General features: G+C 54.2%; 1 protein-coding gene across 5 annotated transcripts in view; it reads right to left on the reverse strand.

Moving 5' to 3' along the window:
• LOC113909733 (cell migration inducing hyaluronidase 1) overlaps positions 1–20,169 on the reverse strand; it is a 134,712-nt gene extending 114,543 nt beyond the window's left edge. For all 5 annotated transcript variants that reach the window (XM_027571232.2, XM_027571231.2, XM_027571230.1 and 2 more), the window contains exon 1: positions 19,938–20,169. The gene's annotated coding sequence lies outside the window, so the exon portion shown is untranslated. The remainder of the gene's footprint in view (positions 1–19,937) is intronic.
• Between the last annotated feature and the right edge of the window lie 504 nt (positions 20,170–20,673).

A 20,673-nucleotide genomic window follows, 5' to 3' on the forward strand; every position in this document is an offset into this window, starting at 1 on the left:
AACCTGGCTGGCCCCCAAGCAACCTCAGAGAGCTGCCCAGTGACATAAGGACAGGGTGAACTCAGACCCTGACCGCGGAGCTGACCGCTGTCACCATCATCCCCTGACCAACTCCACTCCTCCCCTGTGTCAGGAAACTTCCCGTGATAATACTTTCCTTCTGTAAGATTCTTTCTCTTGTGGGGGGAAGGTGCTGATTCACATACATCCTAAAACTAAACCTTCGTTTGGCATTTCTGAATCCGATGCCTGAAAGTTTGGGTCAAAATGGAACCGAATACCCCCCAGATCTACCAGGAGGGTGGAGCCCCAGCCTCGTCATCCCACAGCTGTGCGCAGTAACCCACGGCCTCTGGAAGAATGCATACTGGCTCCAGGAAGGAATCCTGCCCGAACTCCTCACACCCAGGTGGACAGAACACAGCCATTCCGTGGCCCCGAGGGAGGTCTGTGCGCCCTGCAGGGCCCCCCCCGCCCCGGGGGGCGTGAGCTCTGGTACACCCCGACCATCTTTTACACCCACCTCTGCGCCGGGTGGTTGTGGTGGGCTCCCTCCACGAGGGAGCGCAGGGGCACATAGGGCAGGCGGGGGGCCGTTCGCGACTGAGTGCCGGCCTCCTCTTGTCACCTAGGGCTCTGGGAGACACCAGGGAGAACCGCAGGGTTTAGAAGCCGTTCAGCATGAGAAGGTGTGGACCATGGACAGTTGCCACGTGGCTTTGTCCTTCTGGCCATGACCACGAGGGACTCAGAGCTGGCCAGAATGTTGGCCTTCTGTGGAAGAACGGAGAAACCTAACAAGGGTCCAGAGCTGAGAAGCGACATCTCCTGACCACAAGGCACTCTTCAAGCTAAAATCATGGTAGGAAGAGAAGAAACACAGAACTGGCCTCTCATATCCTGATCTGGGACCCATGAATGACCCTGTCTTCCCATCAATGTATTTAGGATTTAAAGGTCTCTTAAAATAGTGACAGACTCAAAGTCAAAATCATTCCTTTACCTGATGGCAGAGAGGCCAGGTCCACGGTCAGAAAACATCCAGAGACAGAACAGGTGGGCCCGTGAGTGCCCAGGAAGACAGGCCGATGCATCCCCAAGAGCACACAGACTGGCAAGCCGGGACTGTGCCCCTGAGCCAAGAGAAAGGGGCCCCTTCCCGGAAGCCCACACAGTCCCTGCCGGGCACCCCAGACAGTGTCCTGAGTGGAAGGGAACGTTGCTCGTTTACCCTGTTCCGGCAGTTCCGTTCCCAGACCGTAGCGGCTCTCCTAGAAGGTCCCGCTCAGCCTTACCATTCCTTCACAAAGGCAGGGCTTGCTCCACCGTCACACAAATGAGGAAGCCCGGGCCGAGAGAAGTCCCGTGGGCAGCCCAGGTTCACACAGCAAGACAGTGGCCGAATCTCGAACCCAGGACCTCTGACTTCAAAGCTATTGCTCTCCTGACCACATCACGGACTGGGCGTCGAACATGCTAGAAACCGTCTGGGACATGTACCCAACCAGTAGATTTGTTTCAGCCATTCAAAGATGCAGAGAAAGGCAGCAGGAACTGACCCCAAATTGCAGGAAAAGTGATGTCAGCGCTCTGGCCAGCCCACGCCCAGTGGTCATTATTTTAAAAGCGATGAGACTATCCATTAAAGCTGACGCTGGAGCCATGCCCCTGTCAACATCCGGGTGTGTGGGCAGGGCCCAGGGCAGACCCTCTGGGGGCTGCATTGCTGGCATTGTGGGTGAGGGCTGGGGCCTTGGCTGCTGGGACCTGCCCGCCCACACCCGGCTGAGGGCAAGAACATCGGGAAGCCAGAGCAGGGCAACAGGGCTTCCTTTGGGCTCTGGAACCTACCCTACAGCAGCTGCAGGCTTAAGCTGGCCTTTGGGACATGCAGGCGACATTCTGGGCAGCACGCCCCCTTCCCGCCCGAGCCCCTCCCTCCTGGGTGCCAGCCTGCCTGTTTCTGCACTCAGGGGATGGATGGCCCATCCGCCCAAGGAAATCAACCGACGACTGGGGTGCCGGCAAGGTGAATGCAAGTATCAGGATGTGTCTGCAGAATTAGGATTCTGATGAATAAACGATGCACTGTGTCACCGTGTAAGTACATTCAAGTGGAAGAGTACTGACTAAGCTATTCTGTCAAAGGTGGGTGGGGTGCCCTGGGTCACTAATATGGCCCCATTCCCCTCACCCTTCCCCTCCTCTTCCCACGTCCATGTTCTTTGCCATGTGGCTTTGCAGCTTCTTCTCTCAAAAGGTCAAACAGAAACCTCCTCCCCTTGTCTATGAACTGGCCTTGCTTTGGCCAGCAGAATGAGGCAGAAGTTTCGAGATCTGTGCGTACTTTCCCTCTCTCTCACCAAACTGTATCAGTCACCTGGAGAACTCACCCAGGTCAATCAGCTGGATGCCGGGGGTCACATGGTCCAGTCACTCTCATCCCCTTAGTAGAAAGTCTGCCAGTGCCAAAAAGGTGGGTGGGAACACCCTGCCCCAGCCAGCCTCCAGCCATTCTGCTACTGAATGTAGACTCGGGAGCACGCCAACATCAGCCAAGCATCTGCAGACCCACAGAGCCAGCCGGCCCACCCATCCAACAATAGTACACGGTTCCTACTGGAAACCCTGGCTTGGGGGTGTTCTGCTACACAGCACTAGCTTACCACCGACACACTGGAGGAAGAGGGTTAAGGAGCTCTTCACGGAGAATGGGGGAGAGGGGTGAGGCCTACGCAGGTCAGGAAGGGTGAATTTTGGGCATTTGCTGGATATTGGGGCAGAGAAGAGAGGATCTGCCACAGGAAGATGGTGAACAGCAACATCGTGTAAGCAGGATGCCAACAAGGTCGAAAATGAAGGGGAGAAGCAGGTGGACAAGAAGCCAGAGAGACAGGTGCGACCCAGCCCCGGCTGGCCCCGTGCGCCAGGCTGAGCTGCTTCCCCAGCAGTCCCCAAACCTCTCAGCCAACAGTTTTTTCTTGTAACAGGTGTTTGGAAAGTTAAAAGAAGGGGTAAACTCAATGCTTTTGATTCTATACCAAAGGCTGAAATATTTCACCTATGACCAGAAACAGTAGAAATGTCGATTTCCTTGCAAATCTTCAGAATGTGAATTTCCTCCGTAGCTCTGATGTACAGGAAGGGCTTTGAAAATGTGGTTTGTAAAGACTTCTCAAGAGTGTGACTCCAACATGTCTTTGATGAACACAAAAGCCTGGAATTAGGAAAAAGTCCTAAAGTAAGCTGATACTAAAGTCAAGGTTTTCCCGGGACTTTAGTAAAGAGAAACGCAAGAGGTTTAAAATGAGCTGCCACCAAAGGGCACCCGGCGGGCTGAGGGGGGAGAATGTGTGACTCCTGATCTCGGGCTCGTGAGTTTGAGCCCCATGTTGGGCGTGGAGCCTACCTAAAAGAAAGAAAAGAAAAGAAAAGAAGAAAGCTATTTATAATTCTTAAAAATTAAAAAATAAATAAAGGAGTTGCTACAAGCAACGTGAAGATCTTTCCTGTGGGAAGACGTGGACGAGCCAGCGGCCTGCAACTACGATTCATTCACTCATTCACTCCACAGAGGCAGCAGACAGGGACCCGGCCAGATGCTGCAACAATAGGTCCTCAGGATCTATAAACATAAAACGGGAGCTCTGCTCTTCCAGCAGTCCCAGCCAGCAGCCCAGGCAGAGGGGAGAAGGGCCATACAGCCTCCCCGTCCTGCACAATCACAGGGTCTGCAGTGACAGAGGCCTCTGGGAAGGCAGAGGATGCGGCGTGATTTCAGCGGCCCCTTCGCCATGGGCTCGGAACGAGTTCCTTACACTCTTTGTGAACAAAACTTTGCATAAACGCCCATTTGGTGGGAGAGCCCGCTGCACCTGACACTCGCAATTGTGACACCTCCCCCCGGACTGGGTCTCCCTAGTCTGCACCACAAGTGGGAGCCCCCGAGGGCGGTCTCCCTCAGGCCTGGACTTGCGTGCATCTCGGGGGGGGGGGGGGGTACAAACAAGCAAGCCCCCTCCCCACCCAGTGCTGCGCGGGCTGCATCCGCAGCATGCCGCCAGGCCGATCCTGTGTGGCCGAGGTCTTAGGCTCCGCAGGGCCAGGCCTGGCCCACGGAGAAGGTGTCTCTGAAGTCCACCCAGATGGCCAGATAAGTGTCTGGCTGAATTCCTGCCATGCTAGACTTATCGCATTCCCGTCATCTTCTGCACTGGTAACTGGATCCACGGAGCCTTACCAGCAGCACAAACCAACAGATAAAGGAAAGCTTGTTCGATACAGGGTGTCTGGACATCAGGGTGGTAGGTGGTGGGGACAACTGAGAGCCTCTCGGCACACCACGCACCAAAATAAAGGCCAGGCAGGTGGACGGGCTTCCAGTCCAACCATAGCAGCAGCAGAGAACCCTCCGACTGCATTTTGAAAGAAGGAACCAAGGGGCGGCAGGGCTACATGCATCGGACTATATGGCGATATTCCATGCATTTGACAAAATAGCCAAAAAAGAAGACAGGGAGCAAAACCTGCACAGATTTGTAGAGGTCGGGGCATTGATAAGGAGGAGGAAGACCCCACCACATAGGCGTGATATGAACAGACAGTTCCCAAAAGAGACAAATGACTCGTGAGACAGACGTATGGGATGGCTTTGGATTTCACCAGCAAGCAGAGCAACACAAACATTTCACCTATTAAAACGATCTTTAAAGTTTTCATATTGATCTACTGCTGGTGATAGTGTAGGTGGTTGTGTAAATTGGGATCAGTCTCTAGAGGTCACACGGACAAAGGACCACAGAAGTGTCCATATACCTCGACACACTGAAGTCCAGCTTCGGGAATGTTTCTTCTGGAAATCACTCAAATGTTGGGAAAAACATCTACACGAAAGTGATCATTTTTTCTTTTTAAGAGTAAAAATTTATAGGGGCGCCTGGGTGGCTCGGTCGTTAATCGTCTGCCTCCGGCTCAGGTCATGGTCCCAGGGTCCTGGGATCGAGCCCCGCATCGGGCTCCCTGCTCCGCGGGAAGCCGGCTTCTCCCTCTCCCACTCCCCCTGCTTGTGTTCCCTCTCTCGCTGTGTCTCTCTCTGTCAAATAAATAAATACAATCTTTAAAAAAAAAAAAAGAGTAAAAATTTAGAAATGAATTGGGTGTCCTCTTACACGAATTAAAATGATGGCAGTGAGAACAGAGGTGAAAACTTTTGACTTGCTTCTGTGCGAGATAAAATTCTATCGTTGGTACGTGAACACACACACAGTGATAAAAAAATAAAAAACTAGAAAAATATTCACCAAAATTCTTACAGTGACTGCCTTCAAGGGGTGGAACTGTGGTATTTTTTTTTTCTTTTCTCTACTTCCCAAGGATAAAGGAATAGGAACATAGTTATATGGTTCTACTACTTACAGAGCACGCACACCACATGCCCAGGATATTGTGGGTGTCCCTGTGGCGCTGAGCAGCGCTGAATAGTGAGGTACCTGCATCACGCAGGGAATGTGTAGTGATCTCAGGCCGCATTCAGATAGACCTCGTACCCCATGCGTCATCATCTGGGCCTGCAATCACCTGCACTTCTCAGCTCCTCACAACCACAGGCTGCTATCCTTTATCCCTTAGGCAGCCCCGGCCAGTCTCACTACCCTGGGGCCTCGAAGAGCCACTGGGCTCTTGTCAGGCCTTGTCTTTGCTAGACTTGTCCGGGCACCTCTCATTCTAAAGGGCCCTTCGCTGTTAACAGACAAATTCTCAGTACAACTCGTAGGGTTCAAATCAAGCGTGAAGTGCCCTGGGGAATATTGGAGTTCTCACTTTTCTGCCCCATCCACACCTTGTACAGACACAGAATCCCCTAGTATTCCCATTTGTTCAAATGGCTGCCCCCAAATTGTTAGGTAGGAGAATGAATGATCGGGTCATGTATGCTTTGTGTCTGGTGTGGGCTGGTTGCTCGGGAAGTGTTTGCTGAATGAATTGGCTCAGCAAATGCAATAGCTCCTGGCTTTATTGATTCACCTGGCACTGACTCAAAGCTTCAAGCCCCCATATCTTTTTCAGTAAATGGCTCAGACTGATGAACGCATCGGTGGCTTATCACACATGTAAGTGGGACACAGAGCGTGCACCAAAGTCTCGCGATAAGAACATTTCACCCGAATACCTATAGTCGGCTCATTCCTTTCCTGGCAGGCTCCTTTCGAGTATACCTGGGGTTTCAGGTTCTCCGTCAGAGCCATCCAGGGTGGAAAGGGGACCCAGCAAGGGTGTGCATTAGCAGCCCCAAATTCGGCTGCCATCCTATCCGCTGACAGAGCACTCTACAGTTCCGAGTGCCGTCGGCAAAGAGAGGCGAACACAAATCTCCACTGAAAATAATTGCTGATCTCTTTATGGAAATACTTTCTGGTACAAACTGCGTGAAATTGCAATAGCAAATTGCAAAACGGGACAGAAGCAATTTTGTACCTTATCCTCAGGGAGAGATAATCACTTAATACTCCATAGCACTTAAAAGTAATTGCTTTTTAAAAAGCAAGGGGCGTAGAAACTACAGGTTTGTAAACTCGTCCGTATTTGGTGCAAGGTGGGAAGAGGGATCAACTCCGGGCACAGCGCTCTCCCCAGGTGCTCTGTGGGGAGACCGGAGACAAGTCACGGCACAGGAGAGCGACAGTGCAATGCCTAAGGGTCTCCGTCTCCAGGTGACAGCACCGCTCAAATCCCCCGACCCAGGACCCACGTGGTAACGTGGTGGCCCGAACCCAGGGGGACAAAGGTAATAAAGATTTGACGCGAGCGTTTGGCCCCAACTCAGAGAGACGCTGGTGTTAGCAGAACTGTGACAGGTACCACGTAAGGCTCTGGAAGGAGGTGCCCGGCTGCACTAAGTGTCCTTTTCGCCCCAGCCCACGGCTCCCGACTTGGCCCGAGGCCCCCGACGGCGCCCACAGCACCGGCCTCCGCTGCACCGTGAAAGCACGGGGCGCAGCCCACAAAGGCACTTGGGCAGTGCTCTTGACTTGGCTTCCCTCTTGCGCGCCGGCTTATAAGAGCACTGAGAAGGGCCGCAGGGATAAAAACCCGTGGGCTTTGTTGAACCCAGCTTGTCCCAAACGTAGTTGACCTCAGAATGCCAGCAAACGGCCCAAGGAAGTGGTGCTCCTGAGAAACCGTTTAAGGAAAGCCTCCTCTAAGCTTAGTTTTCAAAACCATAACCAGTGATAAATTGTTCTAATCTCGCGGGCAGTCCTGCCTGTGGGAGCGCAGCATAGCTGCCCTTTCGTGGGAGGTCAGAGAAAGCCCCCATGGCTGAAGCCTCGTCGAGGGGTGCTGGCAATGGCGGGAGCCATCCTGGTGACAGGTGGATACGGAGCTTTTAGGATGTCGGATCTTACACACCCAAACCAATGCTATGCCTCCCGATGGCCCCAAAGTTTGGAGAACGGGGGTGTGACGCCGTCCTCCAGGAAGGCACGCTGGTCTGCCGGGCTACACAACCAGGACGGGCCACCTGCTCACGCCCTGCAGACATCCCGGTCACAGGGCCCTGTCCCAACCCAGCGGCCCTCCGAAATGACAGCTCAGTGGGACGCCCCGAGCCAGGGCACGGAGACACTGGGACATCTGCGTTTGACACCTCTACATTTTGCATTTTCATTGTAAGTGAGAACGGGTTTCTAATCCGCTTCCCTATTCTGCTTCCTACCACAGCCCCGCAGCACGGCATGGTGGCTTGGGCTGGTGAGGGAGACAGCTCCTTCTGGAAGCTCGGCGGGGCCCGTGCCGGCTGCGTGACCCTGACAAGTCACGCATTCCCTCCGTGTCCCCCTCCATGCAAGGGAGACAGGATAAACGCAGTGCTCACTGTGGGCCCGAGGCGGGGCGCGAGGGAGTCAGTGTATGGAGAGCATGTCTACGGGCAAGCGGTAGGTAGCAGAGGGCTGGGGGGCATTCGCGGGGACCCCTTCTTTCAAACAGCATTTGCTCATAAACCTGCATTAGGCCCGAGCTCAGCTCTGGAGGCGCAGTGTGGGCAGGTGGACCCCGTTCCTGCCTCCCCGGCACGCAGAGGTGGGCATCCTCCATGGCTCGGCCTCCCCCTCCTCAAGCCTCTGGGTCATTCAGGGGGTGGTGACAGCGAAAGTCTGACAAAGTTTTAAAGTTGGCAGACTCGCCCGGAAGTCACAGTGTTGCCTTCTCCACGTGAAATGTCTCCTGACTCAATCGAGTGTGTAGGCAAATGCAGGAGACACGCCATTTGTGTGCCTCGTACAGACCGGGCCATGGCTCTAAGAAGTTCGCCGTGGGTTATTTCCCGATTAGTGGCCATATGTTCCTCTCAGAAAAATGTACAGTTGCCTCATTTTAGGGGATGGATAAACAACTGAGGCACAGAGAGAGTCTGAGTAACTTGTCCAAAGTCACACAGCAAATCAGTGGGGGAGGCAGATTTGCAGCCGGTTCTGTGGGGTTCCAAAGCCCATGCCCCTTTCTGGTTCATTCCGGCAGCTCTCCTAGCCTATAAACTCAAGAAATATAAACTAAAAAGCCTTTAAGAATGATGAGGAAGGACTATGGGAGACCGTTTATTTTGGAGTCAGCAAAATCTACGGGAATTTTTCCCGAAATACCTTCTGTGCATTCCTCTCTCTTCGTCTGGGTAGAACCACTTTGGCGATGGTGGTGATCCGAAAAGAGACCCACGCTGCTGTTGAATGGCAGAGCCCCAGGCCTCGGTGGCCCCTCTCTCCTCTGGCCACTCGAGGGGCACCCCTAGGTTTGCTCTAGGACCAAGTCCAGCTCCGGGCATACGGGTGACCCTCAGGGGACGTTCGTGGGTGGATTTCATTCCCTGAAATCCCCGGAATGTCTCATTACAAACACAGTGTGGAAGGGAGGGGACGAGGGAAGGTCACACACCAGACAGTAGCATCCAGACAATCTGCTTCAACCGGTGAAGCTCCTCCAAGCTTGACCTGGACCAGCGTCCTCCACATGGACTCTCTCTCCTGCCCAAGGGTGGGCCTCTCATGAAAATTCTGTCCCCGAGCCCTTCCTCCCTTGCACCCCCTCTGCTGCAGGTCAGGCCGATGAGGCAGGTAGGCATTTGCCCAAGAAGCTGTGAAGAATTAGGAAGGTGCTTCCAGAAAGCAGCATGAAGGCCTCAGGATGAAGGCACGTAGCCTGCTGACCCCACACTGAGACCAAACAGTCTCGAAGGTGGACAAGGCACGGGGTTATGAGTCTCCAAAAAATGCTCTCCAAACCTAGGAGCGCTACCCGCAGAGGAACCGGGCCCTGTGCTGGCAGTGACTGGGGCTGCAAATCCCTGAAATATTTCCAGTTTAACACCCTCCCTCGTGCCCTCCATGCCCTGTCGGCCGGGCACCAATAATCCCCGCTGGGCCGTCTACTTTTCCTTCTTGTTGGGTCCTGCCAGCCACACTGCGCCAGGGAGAGCGGGCACCCTGGAATGCACCTGCTGCCAAGAACACCACCCCCAGGACCGAGGAACACAACAAACCCAACCCAGACCACCTGCCACCAGGAACAAGAGTCCAGTGTCCTCCTACTGTCTCCCACTCCTCGCCTCATCACAGTCCCCTCGGTTAAAGGCCGGGATCCCCGACTCAGCTGCTAAGAACCATCCCCACCGCCCCCCCCGCCACCATTATCATCTCATTTCCAGAAACTCCCAGAACTCCCCCCAGGATCCTGCTTCCTGGATTCTCTGAACTTAGTTCAGACTATTCCTTCCTTCCTAACCCTTCTTTCTCTGGCCAGCAAACTGTGCTCTCGTTCCAGAACCAAGCACCACCTCCTCCGTCCATGGTCTTGCTTGCTGGTCTCCTTCCCCTGTTCACACCTTGCTTCCAGCACTGACTACAGGTCTCAGAGTGTCTGTCTGTCTGTCTGTCTCCCCAGCTCGGCTGTGGAGCCATCTCTGAATCCCAACTGTCCAATCAAGAACTGGCAAATCAACAGTGAGCACTTTGGGGTTGAGATTACCCTCCAACTGCTTTACTATGAGTTATAATATTCCCATAAACATGCCTTCTCCAACTTGAAAACTCAAGCAACACTGGTCATTATTCAGAGCACGGGCATTTGGACGCACACAGACCCGGGTCCCAGCTCCAACTCCATTACCTGCTCATGTCCCTGAGGACGGCACCACGGTTCAACGCTCCTGAGTGACCTCGGGTAGACCTCACGGAGACTTCTCCATCCGACGCCTTGCTCAGAGCTGTCAGGAGGATTCAATGATTGCATGGGGCCTGAACTTAGGAAGTGCTCAATAAGCGCTGGGTATCCATAATAATGACAAGAAGAACCAGAGCGCCGGCAGAGTGCAGACCTTGAGAAGGTGACCGGTAGGACTCTGGTTTCATTCAGTGCCCAGGGCAGAACACACAAGGATCCACATCAAACCTCTTCCTTCAAGAAATGTATGTGCTTGGGGGCTGGGGCTCAGATGCAGGACTCATGCGTTCCTATATTTAATAAATGTTTTGTGCCTGCTAAGTGCTGGGCTTGGAGAATACTCAGAACAAGAAAGTCTCTGCGTCTGAGCCCAGGGGGGTCCTGTCCTGAAGAAGAGATGCCTCTTTCTTGTACTGAGCTTGAGGCCCTTTGTGCGTCGTGGGCGGGGAGATTCCACCCTCCTTTACTGGGGCGCCCGGAACGGCCCTGGCCGTGTGCAAACCTGACACTCACCGCTCAGACCCTGCCCTGCTCTGCTCCCCTGACCTGTGAGAGCTGGTGTCCCCGAACGACTCGCGGAGCACAGACTCACGTGTGTGCTTATTAAGCGAGGCTCAATCGAAGCATCATCTTTTTTTTAAATATGTTAAAAATAGCTTCTTATTTAAAGTAACTGTATGTGGGGATGTTCAAAGTAAAAATGAAATTCACTCCATGGTCATTCTCAGAAAATTCCAGGGAATGTTTATATGTTAGCATTTGTAACAACATTGCCCAACGATCTTAAAATTTAAAACAGATCCAAGCTCTCGCCTAGCCACCTGGGTCCTGTATACACACAACCCACAATGATGGGGTCGGAGGACTCTGAGCCTCTTCAAAGCTAGGAACCAGACACCACCGAGATGGCTGTGCCGTCTTTTTTTTTTTTTTTTAAATCATGTAAATGAGAAGAAATTCCTGCACAGAGATGCTCCAAAGCCAAAATCCTACAGCTGCTTTCTCTTTTGCTACCAGGAATTGAATTGAGAAATCTGATGAACTCAGTTGCTTCTGAAGAAGTCACAGACACAGTGACACATCAGCCTGGCAGAATCTGCAAAACATTCCAGCATGGAGCACCACAACGTCCCTCCTTAAAAGCGAAAGGAAGCAAGGGAAAAGAAGAGACAGGCTTCAGGTCCCCCGGAAGCCTGGGAACCCACTCACCCTGACCAGAGCGAGCCTGCGCGGTGTTCACCGGGGCGAGGCTGGGCCCGGGGTGCAAAATTTAACACAGCACCAAAACACTCAGGCATTAATATCAAGACTATTGCAATGCCCCATTTCAAAAATCAAAATTCCTGCAGAAAATCCACGGCAAACCAAATATCACCATTTTAAATCAAGACAGGCAGGATCAGTGTGACTGACTTTTTCCTTTTGCTCCCAGGGCCAATATTCACTTGTGTCTCCTAAAGGGCTGTAGAGTTGCACCAGCCAGGAACCCCAGCCGGGGAAAGTGTGGGGTGGCTGCAGGAGAGAAAAGAAAGGAGCGGAGCACACTCATGGCTCAGCAATGTCGGTGAAAAACAACCTTTTGCTGAGTAACGCGGAAATGGATCTGAAACATATGGATTAAGTTCGTCCGAAAATAAACACAATTTTTAAAGGAAAGGAAAAGTACTTAACCACTATGTTTGAGGTTTTCCTGAACCCAAACCCTTGGAAAATTAGCATACGAGTGAATTACTCAGTGCCTGCCACACAGTCAGCTTTGAAATAGGCTGCTCCTAAAACCACCGGTTTGCTTCAAAACATTTTTTTTTATTGCTTGCCCAAATCTGTTCCCCTACTCCCTCCTGTTGAGGTTCAGTCCTGTTATTCTTTACAGGAAGGAGAGAGCTCTGCATACCGGCTGTCAGCCTGGGAGGCTCCAGAGCCCTGGGATTGGGAGACTCTAGGGGACCGAGCTGGGAATAACTGTCCCCACCCCACAGCAAGGACCAGAGCCCTGGAAAGAAGGCAGGTGAGTGGTGCATTGGGCTAGGAGCTGGACAGATGCCAAGCTGCCATCCTGCACCAGCTCTGTACCCTCGGGCCCCTGGGCCCTTGTGGTCCCCCAGCAAACAGCACCGGTCACCCCCAGACAGTTCTGTGGGATCTAGGGAACCAGGGTCACCTGTGCCAAGAATTCAGGGCACCATAGGATCCAGCCTATATCCAGCCCTAGCAAGCCAGGACAGGCCGAATCCCCCTGGTTTGAGAGTCAAGTCCAAAGTTCAGGCTGTTCCAGCGTCTGGGGTGATATGGTCTGAAGCAAAGACCTCTCTGGACGTGCAGCCAGCTACCCCCAGATGGCGAGGCTGCGGGTCACGCCCTGGCATGGCGGCCCTCCCCGACACTGCCTGCATCAGCAGGGTGTCGGCCTGGCAGGCAAGACAGGCCAAGGGCAACTGCGGACGCCCACCCGGAGGGAAACGCCGCCTGCCACGTTCCTCCACTGGGGCTCCTCACAGAGGTGGAGGGGTCCTCTAAGTTCTCCAGACTGACCACCGGTCACTGTGATCACCTTAAATCAGCCATATGATTTTGTTTTTAGAGCTGGGTCTGTGCCCAGAAGGGGTTCTTTTTTTTTTCCTTTAAATTTTGTTATTGTTATGTTAATGACCATACATTACATCATTAGTTTTTCAGAAGGGGTTCTTGGGGTTCCTTTCTCAGGACTAGAACCGCCCCTGGGTGAGGACGGCGCTCTCTTTGGGGGTCCTCCCATTCACAATATCGGTTTCCGGTTTCCTCTGTCAGAGGAGCTCTGTGAGAAGCGAGCAGGAGCCTCCCAGCCTGAACTAGAACCTTCCACCTCCCCTGGGACCAGTGGGCTTTTCCATCTTTATACTTCTGACTTACCGCCCCTGCTCAAACCCCACTTCCAAAACCTCCCACACTCAAACGTGTCTACTTTACATCAGTGAGAAAAGATGCAAGGACACAATTGTACAAAGGATACAATTTGTCGAGTCTTCTACCCTGGAAATAAGCTATGTTTCCTTCTTGCCAACTTTTATAGGATCTGAAGAATCTTGGAAGAATAGGTTGATAGACAAGATTGGAAATAAACAGCCCCCACTTTTTTTTTTTTTTTTTTTTTTTTTGCAAGAAGTTCATGCCTCTCTTCGCCTGCTGGGCTGGCCAGCTACATCTTGAGTCTTCTGAGCCAGCACCCGTCACAGATTCTTGCCCCTGGTAACCCACAGGTCCCCTACTTGTTAGATAGTCACACACGGGATAATTCTGGTTTCATTTCACTGAAAATTGTTGACACAAAACCCAGCAAGACATCCAAAAGACGAAGAAGACATAGCAAGACAAGCCACAATAATGCAAAGCTGACACTATGGGTATGACTGCCAAAAGCAAAATGAAAATGATCCAAGGACAGAGGTTTTCAAACTGTGCTCCTTGGAACCCACAGAGCTCTGCAGAACCCCTGGGGGGGGGCCTCAAGATAAAAACCTGCTCTCAGCCACAGGCACTTTTTATCTGGTTTGTAAATGAGATTTAGTAAGATTTTGTTGGGAAAAAAAAATTATGATTAAAGTAATTTAAAATCTCGAGTCTATGAGACTAAAGGCACCAGCTGCCCAGAAGGACTCTCTTCGGCCAGGTACCACCCGAGGTATGCACGGGGCAGGGAGCGTATGCACCTGGGCAGGTAAGGAGCTTCATGCAGGTAAGAGGTTTAAGCCTGCCTGTGCTTCTGGATCTTTCCCTGTGGCCCTTTCTCTGTGTGCAACACCTTCTGATCTCCACTCCCTGAATCCCACCTTTGCCTCTTGGGAAAATCCCTATAAACTCCTGCTAATCCTTCCAGAAGCCCTGTATGCCCCCCTTCTCGGGGAAGCTTCCCGGGACATCTTCTGGCTCCACCTGTCCCCAACCGGGCCCCTGCCCACCACTCCTCCTGACCCACGTGTCACAGCCCCCATCACACCACGTGGCAGCTTCCGACAGAGGTGGCTGGTCCCCCAGCTAGACCGTTAGCTCTGGAGGGTGGGGACCATTTCTTTAATCCTGCTCTCCTCCGCCATGGCCAGCACAGCACCAGCGTGTGCAAGATGATCAAAACATTCTACTCAATTGTTTTTTCTGCCTCCAGATGTGGTGGCGGATGACAATGCAATTGCACACCTCCGTCTTGGGCTGACAGCATGCATCTGTGATGCTCATCCCCACAGGGATGCCATGGGGGCGGCGGGGGGTGGGGTGGGACACTGAGGTTTGAATTTCATTTTTAGGTTAAAAAAAAAGCTGTGATCCTTAGAGTCAAGTAAAGTTGTCTAAATGTAAACATGCATTCTCTGTGTCTGGAACCAGAGTGAGATGAGACTCCCCAAGTGATCTCTTAATACCAGCGAAATTACATTCAGATGCCTTTGCCAGGCAAAGATAGATTGCCATTTGCACGATGTGCTTGCACTTAAAAGTAACTCGGTTCAGAGAGCTGGAAAATTTATTACGCCAGGGGAAAAGGGGAACTCAAAGGGGTTCACGGTATTTAGTCTACTGATAAGACCGTTTAGGAACAACAATAATTACCTCCAAGAATTTGAAGGGTCATTATAAGGTCATTAGGAGGACACAGGCCAGCTGGACCGCATGCACTCAGACACCAGAAACTGACTTAAAATACACCAAGAAGAGATGATCTAGGTTATACCCCCGGCGCCTCCCGAGGCGCTCAGGGGACCCGCAGCATCACCTGGGAGCCGGTTGGAATTGCCAATCCTCAGGCCCCACCCCGCCCCACCCGGAACCGGCCAATCAGAGCCTGCGTCTTAACAAGCTCCCCTGGGACGCGCTTGCATATTCAAATTAACGGGGAACTGGCCACTGTGCATCCCTCGGTCCTGGGCCCAGGGCTTAGGGCCAACAGCAGGAACTCCTGACCCCAGACGGGACGGAAGAGTGCAGGAGCCTCCCCGGGGAAGCCCGCAGCCCTCCTGCCCTCCTGCCCTCCTGCCCCCCTGCCCCTCTGCGATGTCCAGGATCAGCAGAGGCAGAAGTCTGGCCCGGATCCTCTACAAGGCAGATGGACCAGCTTCTCGACGCGCCTTCCCCGTAACACAAAATGCCTAATGGCTAAGCTCCTGTACAGGCAGAGCTGAGAGAAACACACAGGGTTTTCAAAAAGCAGTTGTCTGGCCAAAGCACTTTAAACCCAAGCTATATCTAAATCTGTCCCGTGGCTGCCCTTGCAGGAGATTCAAAGATAACACCTCAGCAATTTCCCAGTGCAGGAGCCAGGCTGTCGAGCTGGAGAGGGAAACCTCCTCCCAGGGAGCACCAGGGGGCGGGGGTGGCCGGCTGGGCTCCCCAGGGCTCAACCACCTGCAGGGGCTGGGAAGGGGAGGGTGGACCTGTGCCCCCGGAGCCACACCGAGCCTGGAGAGGGGCCCTCGAAAACATCAGGGCAAGGGGAGAGGGGCAGCTCCTCTCTCTCTGGGTGGGAAAGTGTGTTTCCTGGCACGGAGGGTACTAAGCAGAAAGCAAATGTATATTTGATGACATTTCTCTGCATGCAGCCTCCCTTCTGAAGAGCCAAGTTTGAACAGAGCCTGGTACAACAGCAGACCGGGGCCAAGGAAAGGAGGGGGGAACCGACCAGAGAGGTTAGGCTGGCGCCTGGAGGGAGTGGGCTGGGGCAGAAGTGCAGACATTGACCTGAGTCCCTGCCATAGCCACCCAAGTTCAACAAAGTTTCCATGGGCCAGGCTCTTGGGAAAGGAGGCTTGGGGCCCAAGGGAAACTGGTTGAAAAGGGACTCAGCACTGAGAAATGTCCCTCTGTACCTGTTACCACTCCGAACTCCTACTAACCTAACCGGATATAAAAGAGAGCAGGATATGTGATCCTTTCCTATTAACTGGTCAAAGGAAACCAAGTTGCTTCCACACAACAGGAAAAATCTAGCACAAGGAGACAACCAATGCGTTACTCTGACAAGATCAAATATCTGGGTATCTGCCATCGTGTGGAAAGAGAGATGTCGCCAGATGACAGTTCACGGATATGGGGTCTTGGGGATGCAGCCCATACACATAACTCTGTTCCTCTTAAGAACCCAACCCACACACTTGCATTTCTCTCTGGAGTTATAACTACAAATGCAATTATTCTACGTGCTTGCCACTCTGCTGGGACCATAGAGGGGGTTACTCAAGCAGCGGGGTTCAGAGAAGGCTGAGCATAACTGAACGCACCCCTCTCATCCTTCTGGCCCTGCCCTGATCACCGCTCTTGTCATCTGACCAGCCCGTCCCGGAGACTCAGACGCTGCTGCAGGACGCAGAGAGTGCCCCAGGGCCCGTGGAGTCCCCTGCCACCTCCTGTACCAGGCCCTCCCCTCACTGGTCCTGACTCCAAGGGTGTGCAGGAGCTCAGCTGTCTTCCTACCAGAAAGTGGCGTGTGCTGGAAACTGGAACCTGCGTGGACTCCAGGGTAGAGAGCCAGGGCTTCAAGGTCAGCCGGGGTCCAGCCTCCCACTCCATTCACACCACCGGCGGATGGAACTCACAGGAAGACTCCCTGCATCTGTGCACTGCATCCTTGAGCTCCACGCCTTTCAGATGGAGGGAGCTAAGATGACTTCTGATCTACTAAGGAAAAAAAATAGATGAAAAAAATCTAAGAGCCCTAGAATGTGAAACTGGTGGAAACACACACGTGCATGCACATACACACTTTTTTGGGGGAAAAAAATTCTAAGTGTGAGATTGGGCCCCTTATAATTCCATTATCCAAATATCATGGTATTAGTGATTTCTACCAGACAGAACCCCAAATGCAGAGCTGGAGGGACTCTTCAAATCCAGCTGGGACCCAGTAAGTGGCCAATGCTCCAGGCAGAGCTGTGTCCTAGTCAGGACCTCACAGCCAAGCGGGGCTCCACCATGAACAGATGGGCTGCTTCCTGCGTGGTAAGGACCACACACGGGATTCCGAGACAAGGTGCTGCCCGGAGCAGCAAACCCTCACTCCAACCTGCAGCAATCCAGAAATGGGGACCATGGGGGCCACTCCCCATGCAGACCCAAGAAAAATCCCCTCCCTCCCCCAGCAAGACAAGGAGGGCTTTTGGAATATCCTGCATTCTTTTGAGGGAAGGCTCAGGAAGAATTAATCCTCAAATCTGGAGGGCAATGATAATATTTTGAAAATGACTTACTTTACTTTTCTTCCAAGTGGTGCAGGTGAGAAACACAGGGCCTGATTTGTCTCACAAAAATTCTCCCGTTTATCTCTGAACACCATTTCCGTTGGCCCTGTGATCAACTTCAATGCTTTCGTGACTTTCATCCACAAGTTCTCCAACACGGACACGGAGCTGGAGACGGAGTCCCTGTCAAACAGTTGCTGGTTAGTGGAGAGAGCGGACAGCTGGGTCTTCAAAAGAAATGCACAACTATCTTTGACAAATACCTGTAATCGCTACCATTTTAAGAGCATTCTCTGTGCCCAGCGAGGGGCTAAGTGCTTTATATTGGGCCACTTTCGTTCTCATTAGCAACTCTGCCAGGGAGAGCAAGTGCTCCCATGGTGTAGGGAACAGGCACCCTGCTCCAGTGACTTTCACAAAATCACACATGCTGCCTCAAAAAAAAAGGATGCTTGTTTTTACTCTCCAGGGACCTCTATCAGTCACACACAGAATCAGACCTTGGACATTCCTTGCAATTTTAAAATAAAGGAAGATACACCCTTCTGTATGGGTGCAGAGGGCAAAAAGAAGAGCCCCAGCCCATGCCATTTATCAGAGAAAGGAGATGTGCAATTTGCACAGAGGAACCCCTACAGGTTCTCCCCTCCCTGTTTCCAAGCAACCAACTTGAAAAAGCATCAACTGGGCTCAAGAGGAACCTTTGAGAGCTTCTTTAAGAGTGTTCTGCATGGTGGAGAAAACAATTAGGATCAGAAGACACTATAGTTCCTTTTGCAAATGCATCCGAACACATCCTCTACAATTTGTTCTATTGGATTCTTCTCCAACCCGTCTCTGTGACTCTGAAACTAATATCTCTTCCCACTACCAAATTTACTAAATAATGTAATAAAAGGTAACCTGGCCCCATGCTGTGTACAGAAAGCAGTCTGAGCAGTCCCTCATTAGGTCTGGCATGATCTCACTGCCTCAGTCGGATGCGCAGGCGTCACACATTTAGAACACCTCTGAAGGGCCCCACGGTGCTACAGAGCAGCCAGGGAGCCCCCTCCCGCCACACACCATGCCAGAGGTCCTGTAGGGAGCTCCGCTGCAAGTTGACCTAGGACCCCGTCACCAACCACAGGCTCCCTTTATTCTCCTGAGTGGTTCACGTGGCCTTGGGACAGGTTACAATGGGCTCTCAAAAACTAGCTGTCCCTCTCCTCCCGCTCTGCGCCCCAACACCTGGAGTCTGGGAATGCACGGGACTTCCCGAGACCCAGGGCCGCAGACCCGGAGAGGAGGAAGTGGCTGGGAGCTGTCCATGGTGGCGCCGCGCCTGGGCACGCAAAGCCACCGGCTTCCAGCCCCCGGGCGCACCCGGGATCACTCTCCAGACCGCCGGAATGGAGAGCCTCGCTCCCAGGCTCACCATCTCCGGGGTTGGGGCTGCAGCCAGGCACTGGCTCGTACATCAAAAGGTTACTTTCAAAAGAGAGTTCTCACCTGTGGGCAACGTTGGCTGCGCGGAGCAAGACTCAGGACCTCAAACCCGGCTGCTGGAGGCGCGCCTGGGACGGCCGTGGTGGTGTTCGACCCTTGGAACGGCGGCGGTCGCTGAGAGCTGAGAGTCTGCGGCTGAGGACCTCGGGCGCACTGAGCTCCTTTCTCAAGAGCACATGCGTGCCGCCGGGTCCGTTCCAGGAGGTCTCTGGCCCTCGTTCCCAGAGCGGCGAGCTGGAGACCTGGCCACAACCCTGGCTCGCATTCCGCCAGGTCTTTAACCTAATTTAACCCTTCTTGGAGCCGACGTCCCTTGCCAGGCACCACCGAACCCTCTCCCAGCAATGCCGGGTTTGGAGTCTCAGTCTAAACATCAACAGGGGCCGTCATGTCTATTAACGTTGAATTGCACTCCACCCCCCCACACACACACACGCCGCGCGCCCCAGCACGCCGCTGGGGAGCCCCGCGCTCCGCCGGAGTGCGGGAGCCGGAGGCAGCGGGAGACCGAGGGGAAACCAGAAGGAAGACGGTGCCGGGGCCGGAGCAGCAGGGCGCAGACCTGTTGCCAGGCGCACGCCCACTAGCGCGCAGTGTGAGCCGACTCCCCGGCGGCTGGACTCCGCGACCTGACCCTCAGAGCGGTCCCTCATCGGCAAGCCACTGTCCCGGGCGCAAGACTCCCCCTCCCTCAGCCACTGAGAAGGGGGGGGCTCTACAGAAAGCAGCCCCCACACACACACCGCTGGACGCGCTCCGGGGACACCCCGGCACCTGCGGCTTGCAAAAGATCACACGATCTCGGAGAAATCTCCCAGAGGACAGTGACAGGGGCGTGTGCCCGTCAACAGACGCCCAGACGGACGGACAGACAGACCGACAGAGGCGGACCGCAGAGCACAGAGTGGACGGACTGACAGAAGCCGAAGACGGGTAACCTTTTCCCGTGACCCGTGGAGGCGCCGGCCCCGCGTTCTTCCCTCCCCTCCGAGGCTCGGGCAGTCAGCGCAGCCTGGCGCGCCGGCCCGGCCCTCTTACCTCGCGGTCGGGAGCCGAGGCGGCGGCACGTCCCGCGGGCCAGGAGCGCGGCAGCCGGGGCGGGCCCGGAGGCACAGCGACGGGCTCCGCGAGCTCCGGGGACGTGGGCCGGCAGAGGGGTGGCTCGTCCGAAAAAGTGGGGCTCCGCGCGCGGCCGCGCTCTGCCCGGGATGCCCCTGCGCCTCTTGCGCCCGCCAGGCCCGGCCCCACCGGCCCCGCCGCACTCTGCTGGCGCTCGGCTCGCGCTCCCAGGCGCCGGCCCGAGCGGCGGCTTTTATAGCGCGCGGCGGCTCTCCGCGCAGCGCCGGCCGGGCTGGCTCCTCCCCGGGGCCCCAGACGCCCGCCCCCGGCCGACCGCCCCTCGCCGAGGTGGGGCGGGGGCCCGCGCCCCGTCCGGCCCCGGGCGGGCTCTGGCGGCCGCTCTGGGAGGCGCAGACCCGAGCCCGCGGAGCCGGGGCGCGCGGAGAGCCGACCGCCGCGGCCAGGTGAGGGCGCTGGAGCCCAGGGCGCGGCGAGCCGCCGGCGCGAGTTCTCGGCTGCCAGGGGCTCGGGTGGCCGGCGCGGGCTTATGAGCCCGCTCCGGGGGACAGGCGGTGGAGGGGAAAGTCCTGCATCTGCCAGGCTGACCGCGACATGGGGTTCAGGGCTGTTAGGTCTCAGGATTCTTTTTTTTTTTTTAACTTATCTAAAAAGAGTGGCCTTGGAGAGGGGTCCTGGTATAGGGGACCCAGTGTTT

This window comes from Zalophus californianus, chromosome 6, assembly GCF_009762305.2.
Source record: "Zalophus californianus isolate mZalCal1 chromosome 6, mZalCal1.pri.v2, whole genome shotgun sequence".
Lineage (NCBI taxonomy): Eukaryota > Metazoa > Chordata > Mammalia > Carnivora > Otariidae > Zalophus > Zalophus californianus.